This window comes from Mesocricetus auratus, unplaced genomic scaffold (genome assembly GCF_017639785.1).
Source record: "Mesocricetus auratus isolate SY011 unplaced genomic scaffold, BCM_Maur_2.0 Super-Scaffold_100676, whole genome shotgun sequence".
Classification (NCBI taxonomy): domain Eukaryota; kingdom Metazoa; phylum Chordata; class Mammalia; order Rodentia; family Cricetidae; genus Mesocricetus; species Mesocricetus auratus.
Window position 1 is genome coordinate 134,043,727 of NW_024429266.1, and position 5,881 is coordinate 134,049,607.

The 5,881-nt window shown below is 46.3% G+C and overlaps 1 long non-coding RNA gene across 1 annotated transcript; it reads right to left on the bottom strand.

Moving 5' to 3' along the window:
• Window positions 1–6: 6 nt before the first annotated feature.
• Window positions 7–5,467, bottom strand: LOC121136801. The gene is made up of 2 exons (XR_005873946.1): window positions 5,002–5,467; window positions 7–4,915 (listed from the first exon to the last, which is right to left on the bottom strand). It is a non-coding gene; the product is annotated as an uncharacterized LOC121136801 (long non-coding RNA).
• Between the last annotated feature and the right edge of the window lie 414 nt (window positions 5,468–5,881).

Sequence of the window (5,881 nt, forward strand, 5' to 3'; positions counted from 1 at the left end):
GCAATATGGAAATTGATATATTTATTTACCAGAGAAAGAACTTACACACAAGCGGGAAGATCAGAAGGCTGGCATGCTTCCAAGAAAACATTTTTTTACAAGTGTGGGTGTCCTTATATTTGTGGGATAGATATTCAGAAATGAGAATTGATCTTGATGGATCCTGTTCTCCTCCAAAGGGGAACAGAAACCTGGATCTCACCCTTGAGTTGCTCACACATTCCTCCATGTATTGCTACTTTCTAACTACAGAAATCACCAGGCAAGAAGAAAGGCCCCAGCATGGTGGCATCTAATAGGCTGGTCAGAGAAGACAAGGCATCAGAAGACCACATACACTGTAGGACTGATGAGAACAGGGTCCCTGTCCTTTTCATCCCAGCACCCTTCCCCCCCCACATTCAGGGTTCCAGCTTAGCCCAGCCTGGGATGCTCACCACTCAACAAGGTCTGCCTGCTTGTCTTTGAACACTTATTGTGGCCTGCCTCCATGAGATTTTGCTAGGTGTAAGGGAAACATGGATGAATCGTATCCCTGGAGGGAGAAAAACACACAGCTAAACATATAAAGGTAATCTAGTCTTTTGTTTTATTGTAATTGATTTGTTTACATGTGTGTGGATGTTTTGTCCCACCCACTAGTCAGGCAACTCCTAGTGCTGAGCACCTCTGTCCCTGAAAGTTCTCACTTCCCAGTCTGTATTTTCCTTGCAAGATGAAGAGTCATGCCGGGTGTTGGGGGCGCACACCTTTAATCCCAGCCCTTGGGAGGCAGAGCCACGTAGATCTCTGTGAGTTCCAGGCCAGCCTGGTCTACAGAGCAAGTTCTAGGACATTTTTAATAAAGTGAGGTGATGTGGCGCTTGTAATTCAAGCACTAGGAAGGCAGAGCAGAACCCTGGGACTCCCTGGCCAGCCAGCCTGGCATATTTGTTGAACAGTTCTGGGCCAGGAAGAATGTGCCTTTTGAAAACATTTTAAAGATGGATACACAGAACTACATATTGTCCTCTGGCCTTCACAACCACCCCTGCCTCTCACCCTCATCCCTACACACATGAAGAGACACATCTGTAAATACACAGAAAAAAAGGAGAGAAAGGAAAGAAATAAAATCCTTAAATGAAAGGAAGCTTATGTAGATACATTTATATCTTTTAAAATCTCTTTTAATCATTTTACCTATTATTCCCATGTGTATGAGGGTTTTGCCTGCATGTACGTTTGTGCACCACATGTGTGAAATGCACACTGGAGGGCAGAAAAGGGCCTTGGGTCCCCTGGAACTGATGATACAGGCAGTTGTGAGCTGCTTTGTGGGTGCTGGGAATTGAAGAGCAACCTTGTGCTGTAACAGGCTTTCTCTAGGGCCACCAGACAGCTCTCAAATCATGACACAGAGCCTATGTGTTGTCTTCCCCGCCAGCTGCCTGGGCCCTGCCGAGCTGTCTGAGCCCCTAAATAACACACGAGACCCTATACTAATTATGCAGCTGCTGGCTGTTTACTTGCTTTCTGATCGGCTAAGTCTGACTTGATTATTAACCCATAATTACTCAAATATATTTTACAAGAACTTATCTTTGCTAAGACGCACTCCTGCCAACTCCATTCCTCCCGGGAGTCACATGGAGACCAGCTTCTTCACTACTTTACCTAGAATCCTCCTAGACTGATAGTCCCACCTATCTTGCTTCCCTATTGGCCAACAGTGCTTTATTGACATATACACAGGACTCTCCCATCACAGAGACTTCCTCTTAGGTATGAATCCTTGTCTTAGGCTTATTTCTGGCTGGCTCTTAGAACTTAAGCTGTGCCTCTTCATGTATGTTTTGACTCTGGGTTTTTACCTTTCTTTCTTCTGTTTGTCCTACTCTGCCTAGCTGGCTGGCAGATGCCTGGCTTCTGGTCCCCGACACGTCCCTCTCTTCCTCACCGCTCCCTTCTTCTTCATTCTCTCCCACAGTCTAGAGTCTTCCTCCTATTTATCCCTGGGCCCGCCTAGCTATTGACTGTTCGGCTTTGTATTACAAGAATCAGGTGCCTCAGGCAGTCTAGGTGAAACAGCAACACCTCTTTACATAGTTAACCAAGTGCAGCATAAAGAAACACCCCTTTACATAGTTAAACAAATGCAGCATAAAGAAACACACCTTTACATAGTTAAACAAATGCAGCATAAAGTATCGCATCTTTACACATCATAGGAATATTCCACAACAAGAAACTCTTCACTGCTGAGTCACTTCTCTAGTATGGTTTAATTTTCTGAACCTTGTAACAGGATACCAGGGCTTAGTGAGGCTGCCCGTAATCCAGTACTCAGGAAACTGAGGCAGGCTTTAGATTCATGGCCAGTCTCAGCCACATATGAAGTTCCAGGTCAGCGTGAGCTACAGTAGCCTGCCCTCAAACAAGCCCCATTCAATCACATGCAGAGCTTTAAGTGTCGGCCTATAGGAAGCAGTGCTCCTGAATGTTTATTTTTGGAGATGGAGAGACAGCTCAGCAGTTAGAGCACTGACTGCTCCTCCAGAGGACCTGAGTTTGTCACAAGCAAATATATACAGCCTGTAACACCACTTCATTGGGATCCTATCACCTCTTCTAACCTCCACAGATACAGACATGCACACAAGGGCAAGCAAACATATTCACTCACATAAAGTAAATAGAATTTCTTCTCATTGTTTAAAAACTCAGGCTTATTTTATGTGTGTTAGTATTCTGCCTGAGTGTATGTCTATATGTGCACCACTTGTATATGTATATACACCCCAGATGGTTGTATGTTTGTGTATACATGTGTACATATTTATGTGTACCGCAAGAGTATGTATGTTTACCATATGCATATGAATGTATCTTCAGCATACATGTATGTATGTATGTACACTAATAGTGTACTATGTATGTGTACCAATGTGTCTATTTCACGTGCGTATGTATGTGAACCACATGTGTATGTATGTGAACCACATGTGTATATATGTATGTTTGTTACATGAGTATTAGGAATGTAGACATGTGTGTATGTATGTCAACCACATGTGCATGCATTTATGTATGTCCACCAAGTGTATCTGGCAACTAAGGAGTTCAGAAGACAGGTCTGGTCTCAGGAACTGGAGTTGCAACAGGGTGAGGTGCCCTGTGGGTACTGATGATTGCACTTGGTTCTTCTGGAAGAGCAGCAAATGATCTTAACTGATGTGGCTCTCACACACAAACAAGCCCAAGAGCTGTTGGGGGTAGCAACTGGCAGTACCAATCTTAAAGCTTCAAAGGTCAATAGAAGGCAACTGACACAATCCCAGATCTGTGTGCTGGTTATTGTTATATCAGCACCAACTAGAGTCATCTGAGAAGCAGACACAAATGAGGGATTGTCCCCATCAGACTGGCTTTCCAACAGGAAACTCATGATTGAAACAGGAGAGGACAACCCACTGTTGGTGTAGCCGCTCTGACAGGCAGCCCAGAGGTCTATAAGAAAGGATGCTGAGGGGACTGGAGAGGAGACTCCATGGTTAAGAGCACCCTTTACACTCACAGAAGTCTTGATTTCAATTCCAGCATCCACATGGTGGCTCACATTCATCTATGGTGTGATCAGATTCCTTCTTCTGGGAGGGCAGACATACATGAAGATGAAATGCTCATCTACACAAGACACATAAATAAATAAATACATACATACATAAATAAATAAATGGAAAAAAGAGAGAAAGCAGGCTGAGCAAGCCAAGGAAGGCCAGTCAGGTAGAAGCATTTCTCCAGAACTCTGCCCTTCAGGCATCTCGGTCTCCTGTCTCTCCTCTCCTCCCTTGCCTGGCTCAGGGTCATGTTCACTCTGGACTTTCCGGATCTCTCTTCCTGTTTCCTCCCTCATATCTACAGTGAACCTTCTCCTCTACCATACCTAGGGGCACCATGTCCTTCCTTTTTTATTTATTTTTTTTTATCCTTTTTATTTCTCTTTTGCATGTTTGCCTTTGAGGCAGGGTTTCACTAAGTGTTCCAGGCAGGCCTTAAACTTGAAATCTTCTTGCCTCAGCCTCCTGAGAAACTGGAATTACTGGCCTGGCTGACTCAAAAATTTCTATGACTGCCCCAAACAAAACTACATTAACGCCTCCCAACAAAAAAAATCAGTAGTAAAAATAAATTCTAATAGTGGGAGAATGGGCTTTTCAACTAGGGACTGGAGCAATGGCTGTCCCCAAAAGTTTATGGTGTTTACCTCTCACCTCTAGTGGAAAAAGCCTATTTAAAATGATGGCTTTTTGTTTTGCCTTTTTTTTTTTTTGACAGTCACATTATGTAGCCCAAGCTGGACTTGAACTCATGACCCTTCTGCCTCAGCTTTCCCAAATGTTAGTTTTCTTAACAGAAAGGTTCAGAGCTCTAAGAAATCTCGGAGAAATTCCCAGGCCTAGATGGGCCACCGAGACCAATTAATACGGATTTCACCAGGAGAATGTAGGCAATCTACTCGGAGTTCCTTCTGAAGTCATTTCTAACTGTTTCAAGACTAGCTGGAATATTTCCAGAAAGTCGGTGGTCTCTTTCTTAACATCGTCATGGCTACACCTTAAGAGTCTCTGACTTCTGGATCTACATTGACCACCAGGCATGTAGCAGCACAGTAGGTGTAAAACTAAAAATGGGGTCGGAGACAGAAAGTCCGTGTGTTTCTGCCCACTGCGGTGTCACTGCTCCCAATACAGGTGTGTAACCTGAGTCCCCACCTGGGAGCCAGAAATCAGCTGAGAAGAGACGTCAGGAGCGTGCAGTCCCAGGCGGAGGTGGAGGAAGTGGGGGGCCTCGGCTCCGCTCACCCCATCTAGCTCGGTTTGCGCTGAAGGGTTTGGGTAAGTCCCTTCAGCATCTCAGAGGCTCTTTGGGCAACCTGGGAAATTAGAACAAGAGTCGTGACACATGGGTTGTGGGCAGAGGCCTTTGAGAGTGTGGAAGCTTAGAAGTGTCTATCATTACCCCCAGAGTAGCCTCTCATCCTGATGCCCAGGGTCAGGACCTGCATTCGGGGGACAAGGAGGACCCGGGCCTTTCCCGGGCCTCTCCAGAGTCTTGCAAGCCATACAAGGACCCTAACAAGCTCGGTCCCGCTTCAGGGTCTGGGCTGATCCTCCCTCCTGTCCAGGGAGTTAGCCCGGGCAACGGAGTCCGAGTCAAGGAGGCGCGCACTGTGTGCCTACAGTGGGCCATCGTCAACACCCACTGTCCCCTGTACCAGCAGTCTTTAGTCTGCGGCCAGGCACCCCTCCCCGAAAGGCTCGCCAACATGCCTGCCTGACTCCACTTCCGGAGGAAAACATCGGACTCTCGGCCCCACCCAGCATCCCACTGCCTGCTGGGATTTGTAATTAGTGGCGCTGGCGCAGGTGCGTGAGGGTGTGCGTTGTTGTGTGTCTGACTTCGCCCGGGTGGGCCCTCAACCTGGGCTTGGTTGAGGCAGCACACAGGTCCCGCCCTGCAGCCCACTGCCTGCTGGGACTTGTAGTTCTCAGCCTTTCTCCTTGAGCCACGGTGGAGCCCAGTCCAGGCCTTCCTGCTTGGACCAGAGTAGGAGGGGCGTTGTCTGGCAGGGTTCAGCCTTTCTCCAGTAACGGCTTACCCAGGAGACACTGCCTGACAGAAATGAATTAGGCCAAGGGTCTGGGATCTTTTGTGTTCTGTGATCAATGGTATCCCTAAATAATGAACAATCCTGCCCAGGACTAAGTTGTACACACAAGTTCATTATCTTTTAGTATTGATAAATATTAACTTCATGAATTTGCTAACTACTTCACCATGGAAGAGATCACCAAGAAATTGGCTTAAAAGCCATCTTATAGCAAAGACAAACTGCGTT